This window comes from Grampus griseus (assembly GCF_964374135.1).
Source record: "Grampus griseus genome assembly, chromosome: 1".
NCBI lineage: Eukaryota > Metazoa > Chordata > Mammalia > Artiodactyla > Delphinidae > Grampus > Grampus griseus.
The window spans coordinates 95,793,663-95,806,357 of NC_139017.1; positions in this window are offsets into that span (position 1 = coordinate 95,793,663).

The window sequence follows — 12,695 nt, forward strand, 5'->3', positions numbered from 1 at the left end:
CCCTGAGATGGTGGATACATAACTATGCATTTCCCACAATCTATAGAAGTGCATATCACATAGAGTGAACCTTAATGTATGCAAACTAAAAAAGTCAGTGAAGATATTAGATACCCCAAGGTGGAATGCAGACTTTGGCCTGTGATTCTAACTATAGGATAAATGTACAACATAACTGCACTAAAGGGTGTGGGAGGAAAAAGAGCTAAGTTGAAAAACAGTGTTTTGACTGAAAACTGTAAGGATGAAGACCAACAGAACTATATATGAACACTGTATTCTAGTTGGTAAATTTGTTTCTCATGGAGGTATAAATTAATAATTATGAAACTGCTTTACATTTACAATGGTAATGCACAAATAAGTAAATGGATGGTGGATGGTGGGTACCATGTTTCTCACTGCTGCAGTGGAAGTTTACAGGCAAGCAAGAGGGGAAAGCTAGAATGAGCCCTGTTGTACTGGATTAGAGTTGAAGACATCAGTATGAACTCACATGTGGCTTAATATACACACAGATGGATTAATACCAAAAAATTTTAAATGTGTGTATGTTTAGGTTCATATACATATATCACCTAGGTTCATATACATGTATCACCTAGGTTCATATACATATATCACCTAGGACTCTGAGACAGAGTCCACTGAGAGTCTAGAAGCAATGACATCTCAGGAGAAACGAGCACTCTCAGTGCACAGATCTTGATTTCTAAATATCTTTTTGCTATAAAAGCAACTAGGGGTCCTTGGAAAAATGGTTGACTCTAGGGCTGGTTAGGGAAAATACAAGATGAGCCTGGAGCATCTTGTAGTGCTAAAGAGTAAGGAAATGTTCTCAAAATTAAAGGATGGAGCATGTCAAAGGAACTAAACTGAAGGAATGCCCATAGTCCAAACAAGAATAATTTGAGTAGCAAAATAAATCATAATATAGGATTATAATATGAAATATAAAATGTACCTACATTTATAGTGATATACATAAATGATTGAATAAAAAAGTAAATAGGAGAGAAGAGATAAATCTTCCTAACAGAAGAATTCCAAATAATTTATGTAGTACTTACCCGCTCCACTTTTTGAGTGTGGTTGGACTTACTGACTTACTTCCAAAGGGCAGAGTAGGGAATGGGAAGAATAGTAACTTCATTGTGGAGAAGTCTGGCAAACACTATCTCAACTGCATGACCAAGGTTAACATCACCAGTGTTGTCACGTGCATATCATGTATCCTTGATATGATATAATGAGAAAGGCGCTTCACCTCTGCAGTTTTCTTTCCAAAAACCCATAACCTCCAACTAATCATGAGAAAAACATTGGACAAAACTAATTCTAAGGATGCTCTACAAAATACATAACCAGTACTCCTTACAACTCTCAAGGTCATGAAAAATAAGGAAAGACTGAGAAACTGTCACACTAAGGTGACATGCAGACTACATGCAATGTGGTACCCTGTATCAGGTTCTGGAATAGAAAAAGAACACTAATGGGACAATTTATTGAAATCTGAAGAAAGTCTGGAGTTTATTTCATAGTAATGCACTGATTCTAGCTTCTTAGTTTTGAGAAATGTACCACAGTCAGATGATATCATCAGGGCAAACTGAAATTGGATAAGGACATACTGGAATTCTCTGTACTATCTTTGCAATTTTTCTGTGAACCTAAAATTATTAAAAAATCAAAGGTTTACTTAAAAAATAACCCTGATGTTAAAAATCTTAATTGATTAATTGGTTGTTTAATTAATTTATTCAACAAGGAGCTACTGAAAGCTGTAATCTCTGGTAAGTGAAATAATAGTGATGAACAAGTCAGATGTTGTCCCTGTCCTCCCCAAGCTTACAGTTTAGTGAAGGATAGAGACAATAGGTGAGTTCAAATATAGTTGTAAAAAAACTTTTTATTTATTTATTTATTTCGGCCACATGGTATGTGGGATCTTAGTTCCCCGACCAGGGATTGAACATACACCCTCGTGACGTCTCAACCACTGGATCACCAGGGAAGTCTATATTCAAATATAATTTGATAAGCACTTTGAGAAAGTGCCACAGGTTTAAAAAATATTTTTAACTCCTATATTGAAGTTAATAAGTATGGCATGCTAACTGGATACTGTAACATAGAAACCATATTAGTCCAAGAGTAATACTCCTATTGAATATTTTTCATATGGGATAATCTCTAAACTCTGAATGATTTGCCAGGTATTTAAAAAAATTTTTATCAGATAAATTTGGGGATATTCTTTAGTTTAGTATACTTTGTTCACCAAGGAATTATGCCCTTACCAAGTGGAGAGCTGTTTCCCTTTTTCATATATAAAATGAAGAGTTAGCCAATACATTCTTAAAAATATCTTTCAATTTAAAAAGTCAGGGCTTCCCTGGTGGTGCAGTGGTTAAGAATCTGCCTGCCAATGCAGGAGACGTGGGTTCGAGCCCTGGTCCGGGAAGATCCCACATGCTGGGGAGCAGCTAAGCCCGTGCGCCACAACTACTGAGCCTGTGTGTCACAACTACTGAACAGTAGTAGCTCCGCAACAAGAGAAGCCACCGTGATAAGAAGCCCATGCACCGCAACATAGAGTAGCCCCCGCTCGCTGCAACTAGAGAAAGCCACGTGCAACAATGAAGACTCAACGCAGCCAATTAAAAAAAAAAAAAAAAAAAAAGTCAGCGAGCTTTGTCAAATATGTGGCATTTTCTTGGCTTTTAATTAGTTCAGTGAAGGTTTACTTATTGATCACATAAAAATAAACATCATTATATTTTCCTTTTCCATCATCAAGATTCCTATTTTGTCAGTTTATTTCAAGTAAAAATATGTATCCCAAAGAAGAAAGATATTCTCATAGTGAAAAAGAAAAAGCAACAACAACAACTTATATTTCCTTAGGCAGGCAGTGCACCTCAAAAGAATGAGAAATCTTGTTCCCTTCATAATGAGGCTGGGCCTTGAAATGCAGCACTTAAATCATAGACTCTACTCTTGCCAAGCCTAGCCAGCCTACCTTAGCTCTCAAAACCCTCAGGAATGGATATTTTAAAAGGAAGCACTTTTTGTAGATTTGTGATTTCTCACTGCAAAGAAATCCACCTCAGTTTGAAGGATCCTGTGGGTTAAAAGTCAAGACTTATTTGGGAATGCTGGATGACAGACATTCTGTGTCTCTTTTGCTGAGATGTAATCTCACGAAGGACTTATAGTCAATGGCTGTACATGAAGGCAGCTTCTCTGAGGGGCCCAAACTTGTGTGTGCTTCAAGTGGAAAGGTTGGAGGGGTGAATATGAAACATGCCTAATCATGAAATCTGCTCCTTTAGTTACAGACAGAGAAGTTTTAGAACCAGAGGCTGGAATCTAAAGCAGTAAAAAGATGTCACAAGGCAGGAGTTTCCAAGAATGCACTGGGGAAGGAAGGGGGTGGGGCAGTGGCCAGATTTCCTCTAAAGAAAAGGAGACAATAGAAAAGGAATTTCTAATGGGGTAGGGGAGACAAAAAACAAAAAAACCAAAACCCAAACCAAAACAAACAAAACCACTTTTAGTGGAAGGAAACCTGTCATTTAACACTCTTTTTAAAATTACCCTTTTGCTGAATAATTTTGTTAGTCTTCTGTTTTACCTTCCTGTCACTAATTTCTCCCTCCTTGAGTTTATACTGCAAACTACTTTCTGAATGATCTTCCTAAAACATCTTAGAGATGATATGACCTTCATGGTCAAAAACTATCAATAACTCATAGCTGTCCCAGGAAAAAATCCAAACACATCAATTTTCATTTTCAAGTCTTTAATTTGTAATTTTTTGGTTTTCAAGCCTTTAGATCATTAGCCAAATCACAAAACTTCTGTGTATTGTTTTCTTCATTTGTAAAATGACACTGACTTACAGGAACTTACAGAGTATCTCAGCAGCCTAGGGCAGATATATATCTAAATACTAATTTTAAAAAATGGTTCAGAAGTAGTATTTTGCTATATATCTATCTATCTAATCATCAATCTTCTAGTAGTAGTAGTAGTAGTTTGTACTTAGGGTGAATATAAATATGGGATATGAATTATTTGTTTCCAATGTTACATTGATTTACCTATACAAGTGGTTTTCATTTTAGTTACTTTGAAACATGCTAAATAAATAAATATAATATCCAAAAGAAAAAAATAATCACACTTTTACTATTTATTAGGACTTAGACCAATCCTAGCAATATTAAAAAATGAGAATTTTTTTTGGTGCTTGCTATATATTTTCAGGAGGTTTAGTAAATAATTGGTTTAATTTAATCTTTTAATCTTCAAAAATCTCTTGAGCAAACTCCTGATCGCATCTGCTTTCAGTAGGTTAATTATAAAACAATTAGGCTCTAATGAGGATTTTGCTTCCTTACCCTGTTTACCAGAACAATTTCAACATCCTTCTATTGATATGAAACGTGTGGAAACATCTTTTTTTTTTTTTCTTTTTAATCTTGATTCTGAGAGTCCTGGTAGAATAGTTAAGGAGATTTCTTAACAGTGAACAGGGGAAGTCTTTTTTTCTCTTCTGGTTTTGGTGGTACACAAATTATCTCGTTTCCTCTACTGAGCTGGGAACTCAGAAAAAGAAACTTGTTGGAAATATGAACATTCCTCTTCTTCCTGACTCTTAGGTTTCATTAGAAAACTTTTTACATTGCGTAACTTCTAATGAGAGGAGAATGGAGGCAGGGTTAACCAAGAATGTTTGTTAATGTAGAAAAACAACATAGAATCACTAATCACTCATATAACAAACAACGTAAACACCACTGCTTACAGAAATGGTGTAATTCTGAAGTAAAGTTTTAAGTTCATCTCAGGTTGCCATTGAAAGAAGCGTATCAATATTTACCAGGCACCTACTCTATGTCAGGCACGACATAGATGTAAAGCATTTTCCCCCATATTTCATCTCATTTAATTTTTATTGCAGTCCTGTGGTTGCGTAGTTTTTCAATCCAAACTATTAGAGATAAGGAAATTGAGATGTAGGGAATTATAATAACATGTTCAAGGTCATACATCTACTAAATTGCAGGGTTTAGATTTGAAACCACATTTGTTTGATTCAAAACTGATACAGTTTCTACTACAGCACACTTCTTCATTGGGGTTTCTATACCCTTCAGAGTCCAGTTTCCTGGTTTAGGGGACTAGCCTGGTAATCTTGACCTGTTGTGCAAGAATGAATGGGCTAAATAATTGCTAATTGTAAAGTACTCTGATACTTGTAGAGAACACATATTATTAAAAAAAAAAATCTTATAGTTACTTTCTCAGATTTTTTTGGTTCAAAAAAACCAAATAGCTACATGAAGCTATCTCTACTCCCTCTTTAATGGCATGAATTAATGGAAAACAAACAAGAATTTCCTAACACAGTTAACTCATCCTTCCCTGCTGCTAACTTCTCTCAAACGTTTAGATTCATGGGGACACAAAAGGCCAGACTGCTGTCTCATTAAATCCTTCTTTAGATAGAAATATGTAAGATGCAAATGAGAAAAATGCCAAAGCTCTGTAAAGACAATCTCTGGATTTATAACCCTGCTTTAGAAGAGTGCATCCATAGGATATAAAGGGAAGAAAAAGAAGCATGCACAACTGTATATGTAATAGGGCTGCAATTTCAGAATATATAAAATAAAAAATATATCTACATAGAGGAAAGACCTGAAATAGATATGCCCAAATGTGGGCCCTTGGTCACCTGTAGGTGAAGAGCTCATATGGGCATTTAACTTCATTTAAAAAATATTTTTCTGCATTTTCTAGTTCTTAAAAAAGAACTATATATTTCTCCCCCAATCAGAAGAATGCAATGAATTTACATCCGTATTTTTAAAAAGACACGTTCTTTTGAAAGCAGCTCTGATGGAGTGTGAGGGTGAGAATACTCTCAAATGGAAACAATTTTGTTTGTAAGGGAATGCAGCTTTAAAATGGAAGCAAGGCATTTGTCTCTCTGATGCCATGGCAACCAGAGGAAAACTGCAAACTCCAACAATGGTATGAAAATGTGCCTCAAGAGTGGGTAAGAAGGAGGCAACCTTGGACCTCTTTTTTTTTTTCCACTTCCCTTAGCACAGAAGCCTGCATTGTGTTTTTCTAGCTGACTCTATTGCTTTCCAGCTAGGCTGCTGCGATAGGAAAGAACAAACAATAATACTAACCTTTTCCTTGTGAAATTTTGGACCTCTCCAAAGAACTGTGTGCTTTCTCTGTGGAGAAAAGCTCAGTTTCTTTTGAACTAGTTTCTCTTCTTCCCCTCCCCTTGACATCTTCAAGTTCAGTCATTTTTATGATGAAGTTTCTCATATTTCCCTCTCAGAATTCGCCTTGGTTTGCCGTCCTCTTTGAAGCTGCAGGATTGGATTGGTCTTTTCTCTGTGTTCACTGTTTTCTTCATCCCCAAGAGTTTCTTCTATGAATTCTCTCTTTTTCAGACCGCAGTCCTCAATATGTTTCTCTTGGTCTCCAAGGACTTGGCAGTCTGATACTACCTCTTCTTTAGAAAATTTTAAAAAATTTAAATCTAGTTTTATTCTTCAGGTAAATCAAATTCCTCCACTAAAGATTGCTAAGGGTCCTCATTTTGGCAGTACTAATTCAAATATTGTGTTGTTTGAGATTTCCAAGGGAATTCTTCCCCATTAGAGAGGAAGTAGTGATGTTGCAAAGCTTTCTCTTGTGGTCTGTGTCATAGTACCTGCTAACATGACAGCAAGATCAATACAGTAAGGATTGTTGACCTCTGTGCTGGATTTTGCTTAAGATTCTAGTGTTTGGATTTAGAACTTGGTCAACTTGGAAGGCCCAGGAACCTGAGCAAGTAGCCCTCTTGTTTTATCCCTCATATCAATGCTTTTCAACCAATACAAAGAAAAGGTATTGGGAAGAGAGTCTTTAGGGCGACCAGAAAAGTAACTTTAAAGAATTGCTGGTCCTCAGAGTGGCAGCCAGAGATGCAGATGTGGGAGTGGAGGATCCTGCATGGCAAAGCTGGTCCATGCCCCAGCGTGGCCCTCTGGCGTTAGAAACCGCAGGAGATTAGTGCAGCTGCCTGGCCTCCAATGGGCCTGGGCAGCTGGTCATTCCAGAAAACTGGCAGCGATGGTGTCGTTCCTAGGAACATGGTCCAGCAAGAAGAATGAAGATTTTATAGCCATGAGGAAGCTAACTATGGAGGATGGAGGGTTCATGCTATTCATCTTTTGAATTTGATGACAGTATTAGTGGGCTTTCCCAGGTCAGATAAATTTAGATTAACCCAAGGTTTTATTAGAATGGTACCAGACTTGATATACAGTAAAGGGAACAATTTAACAAGCCATGTTCTTTTTCTTGTTGATAAGAGAGAAACAATAGAGCATGAAGCTACGTGAAAGAATACAAGAAGTGAGTGTTCAGAAGCTGAAATAGTTTCATTTGATAAAATGATCTGGGGATGGGCATGTCTTTCTATAGTATATGTATGTACTTAACACAGTGCTGGTACTTCCTAGGTTCTCAATAAATGTTAATAAGATATAGTAATAAATTATGCATGACCCTGTTTTGTTTCTGTTTTTTCTTTTCTTTTATTAGGCTTGGGTCCTAATTTCTATATTGCTTTTTGCTGCCAGGTTATTCTGTCTGCTTAGTTGGTTCTTGATATTCTAGTTACTCAGTAGAATTTGTTGAGTGGATAAATGAAGGAAGGAAGGCTTGCAGTGGTTCTCTGTATTTACTTCTGAGGCAATGTTAATATTCTCCATTCCAGAGGAGCTCAAAAAGATTCACATTTATTAGCATCAAAATTTCCATTATAAACGTAGTGGTGTTACACAATTTAAAGTCAAAATAACCAGTATGGCTTTCTGTAACATCTCCTTCTCCTTTTCCTTTTTTCCCTTCATAGATTTTCTTGTACAGTCCTTAAAAACTGGGATGGTTCTACTTCTTAAGGTGGCAGTTTTGAAAGTCATTTTACTTTAGTATTTAACTCCTGTCGAAGATAAAGCCAGGCACTAGTTAAAGCGGTAAAGACAGATTTTAATCAATGACATACGATTGCAATAGGGAAAAAGAGTCCAGAAATGAACTCAACTTGATTTATAAAGAGGTAACTGGACATTTTAAAGGGAGAATGAGGGAATAGGTAGAGGGATGGGAGGGGACTCAGTAGAGTCAGGGAAGTGAACAATTACAAAAATCGGGAAGGAAGGGTTGGTCCAAGTGAATCCCATCTGGGTTTGCTAATTGGCACTTATCAGATCAGGCTCTGTGATGGTGTCAAATTGACTGGGCCACAGGATGCCCAGTCTCTGATTAAATATTATTTCTGGAAGTGTCTGTGAGGGTGTTTCCAGAGAAGATTAACATTTGAATTGGTGAACTGAGTAAAGAAGATGGCCTTCCCCAATGTGGATGGGCATCATCCAATCTACTGATGTTCTGAATAGAACAAAAAGGCAGAGGAAGGTTGAATTCACTCTCTGCCTGATGGGTTGAGCTGGGACATCGATCTTCTCCTGTCCTCTATACTTCTGGTTCTCAGGCTTTAGACTCAGATGGGAATCTACAGCATTGGTCCTCCAGCTCCCAGGCTCTCAGGCCTTCAGATTACCCCATGGGCTTTCTTGCATACCCAGCTTGCAGATGGCAGATAGTAGGACTTCTCAGCCTCCATGACCATGTCAGTCTTATGCCTTATAATAAATTATAATAATAAGTGTAAAATATTAAGCGCATAGCACATAGACAAGGTTCAATAAATGTTGGTTACTGTAACTGATATTTTGTGTTGGCTAGCTCAACATCTCTTCCAATCTCCTTCTAGTATGCCTCTCCATAATGCTAGAAGAACTGCATTGCCTAGACTCCCTTGCAGCTTAGGAACCATATATGATTTAGAGTCTTTCTGTCAGATGCAGCTGTTTGAGTGTTGACTTTGAACTGAAGGCACAGGGCATCCATTTCATGGCACAGTGTAGTGGATTTGTACTCTGTTAACTTTACTAAGATTGAACTGCATTTCTCAGAATTCCCTTCCCTGCATGATTCTGGGTTAGCATGGCTATGTGATCTTGCATGAAATTTGGAAGGTGGAAATGAAGCTGTAGCACTGTTGCAGTTTGTGTATGTTGTGGTTATCTGCTGGTTCATCTTGTTGGTGCGGGACAGTAGCTGAGCCCAAAGCAACTCTATATCCCCTCCATCAGCTCCTCCAACTCCTGGGCTAGCTCTGTATGTGAAAGGGTGCCAGCTTCTCCTGCAAGACACCCCACTATTGAAGATGGAGGCTTAGAAGTGGTAAGAGACGAATGTGGGTCTTGGGTTTTCTCGCGGGCTCCATCTCATTCTTAGGTTCTATGTTATCCTTGTTTTCTTCTACTTCACATCCATCTTTCCTTCCTAATTGCTTGCTCTGCTTGTCCTGCTGGTCAGTCTCCAACACCAGGTGTAGGAGCAATAATCATATAAAAGTCATTGAAACATCCACACAATTGTGTAAGGTAAAATCCCCACAAGAACTCCCATATTCTTTTTTTTTTTTTTTAAATTTATTTATTTTAGGCTGTCTTGGGTGTTCATTGCTGTGTGTGGGGGCTTCTCATTGCGGTAGCTTCTCTTGCTGCAGAGCATGGGCTTCAGTAGTTGTAGCTCGAAGGCTCTAGAGCGCAGGCTCAGTAGCTCTGGCTCTCGGGCTTAGTTGCTCCACGGCATGTGGTATCTTCCCGGACCAGGGCTTGAACCCGTGTACCCTGCATTGGCAGGCAGATTCTTAACCACTGTGCCACCAGGGAAGCCCCAGGAACTCCCATATTCTGCATCATTCTTAGTGGCTCTGTTTCTCTGACTGAGACACAGAGGCAGTGTAGTCCTGTGGTTAGCATCTTCTTGCATTAGTAGCTTCCTGCAGAGGAAATATGATTCTGAGGGTCTAGGTGCTTCCTAAAAGTCTAGAATCTATTGACTTCCAATAATTTTATAAGGTCCTGATACCTCCTAGTAAATCTCTTTGTTCTTTTACCATCCAGAGTGCTTTCTGCTGTCTGTTACAGAACTTTACTGTTGAAGGTATTATTATTATTACCAGTTTAGCCATGGTTTCTGTCTTCACGGAGCTTATGGTCTAGCAAAAGAGAAGATATTACAAATGTGATGTGTTCCTTTTCCTTCCACTGAAAAGATTTCCTTTGATTTTTATTGATTCTTTTCCCAGTTCCCAGGAGGGAAGTCATCTTTTCCCCTTGTTGCATCAAAAAGAAGCAGAGGACATCTTGCTAAAATTTTCATGTAGGTTTGGTGTGAAAGCCAGCATCTCATTGCACGCTAGCTCCAAGATTTTGGGAAGTGTTGATTCAGAGTGGCAGCTGCTTGGACACTGGGTTGGGAGAAAGTGCTGGAAAATATTTTCTTGCTAAACATGATAACGAGAGAAAGTATCTGGTTTGGAACTTTTCAGAAGATAAGAAAGAAAAAACAAAGCAACAAATAGAAAATGCTATCAAAAGGGCTGGTACCCCTTATATCTAAGCAGGTGTAACTTTCATATCATTTAAAGTCAAAACCAAACTCTACCTTATATTTGTGGTCAAATTTTGCCCTGCAAGCGTAGCTGAATGTTATTATTATGGAACTATTATGCTGAAGATTATAAATTGAAACACTCAGGCTAAATTATAAGCCACTGTTTTGAATTTAAGGTATTGCTGTTTGAAAATTCTAAAAGCTATAATAATATTTTACATTTTATATTTTTTCATCCAGCAGGATTTTAGGATTTTACCCCATTTTGTAAATAACAGTGTGGTCAGATCTCTTTTTAGAGCTTCTTTCAGTCATGGAAGTCATTTCTTCTAGTGTACTCATTTCCCAGGAATATTAAACACTGCTGAGAATGTAATATAAAGAAAACACACATCTTTCCCTTCAGAATCCCAGGGAGCTGGAGCTCTGATTTTAGTCTCTGTATCTTCCTGATGCACCTGTGAAATTCCCTGAATACCTTACCCTGGTAGGCATTAATACCTAATACAGACTCTTTATTCCTGAATCTAAGCTGCTAATTTCCCAGTGTGGAAATAATAAAGTGCTCCAGAAGCTGATGTCACCAGCTCAGGAAAGGCTGGTGCTGGCTCCCAGGATAAGGCATCTGTCTGTAAGAGGAGGAACAGTCTTTAGCTGGTTTGGGAGCTCTCAGCACACTGTTTCAGGATGAGAGATTTAAATCCAACAGGGTTTGAGTATTTATTATGTATCAGGCCTGTGCTACACACTTGAACATTATGTCATCTAATGTTCACAGCAATCTTGGGAGACCAGCATTATGATGCGTCATTATTGCTATTTTACAGAGAAGGAAATTGACACTGATATTTGAAACATGAGCATTCTTTTTTTTTTTTTTAAAATTTTATTTATTTATTTGGCTGTGCTGGGTCTCAGCTGCAGCACATGGGATCTTCGTTGTGGCATGCGGGATCTCCTATTTGCAGCATGCAGGCTCTTTAGTTGTGGCATGCAAACTCTTAGTTTTGACATGTGGGATCTAGTTCCCTGACCAGGGACCGAACCCAGGCCCCCTCCATTGTGAGCTCAGTGTCTTAGCCACTGGACCACCAGGGAAGTCCCAATGAGCATTCTTTTAATATTTTCGTGATATATCTTTTCCAGTCCTTTATTTCCAAATTTTCTGTGTACTTTTATTTTAATGCGTTTCTTGTAAACTGTATATTTTTTCTTGATAATCTCTGTTATTTAATAGGTGGTTTACTCTTTTTTACATTTATTATGATTATCGGTACATTTGGATTTGTTTGTACTATCTCAGCTGTGTTTTCTGCTTATCATCCTTTCCCTTTGCCCCTCCCTCTCTCCCTCCCTCCTTCTTTCTCTTTCTCCATTTTCTTTCTTTCTTTCTTTCTTTCTTTCTTTCTTTCTTTCTTTCTTTCTTTCTTTCTTTCTTCTTGTGACAGAATTTTATACATACTCTCTCTTTTTGTTCCTCTCCTGGTTTAGAAGCTAAAATTATATAAATATATACACACATATATACATGCAATGCACATGTGTTTTATACAGTATATGTGATTATATATAATTTTACATGTACATTACACATGTAAACACATTTGTCTCTCTATACACACAGAGATCCTTGTTTATATAGAGTCTATGGGTATTCTTATTATGTCTGAAATTACTTTTATTTTGCTTCTAGACTTGAAAGATAGTTTGGCTGAGTATAGAATTTTAAGTTAGGCATTATCTTCCCTAAGGTTTTAGAGGGTATCACTACGTTATTTTCTGGCATCTGTTGCTACTGATGAGAAATCTACTGACAATGAAAACATTAAGAAACATGTTTATTGTCATTACTTTTTAGGTATCCTCTCCTTTCCCCTAGTAGTTCTTAAAAGATTTCTCTTTACGTATTGATATTCTTCTGATTTACTCTGATGATGTGTTTCGGTGCAGATTTATCTTTGTTTATTCTGCTTTTACCTAGAGTGCTTTTTTTTTTTCCAGTACGTGGGCCTCTCACTGTTGTGGCCTCTCCCGTTGCGGAGCACAGGCTCCGGACGCGCAGGCTCAGCGGCCATGGCTCACGGACCCAGCCGCTCCGGGGCACGTGGGATCTTCCCGGACCGGGGCACGAACCCATGTCC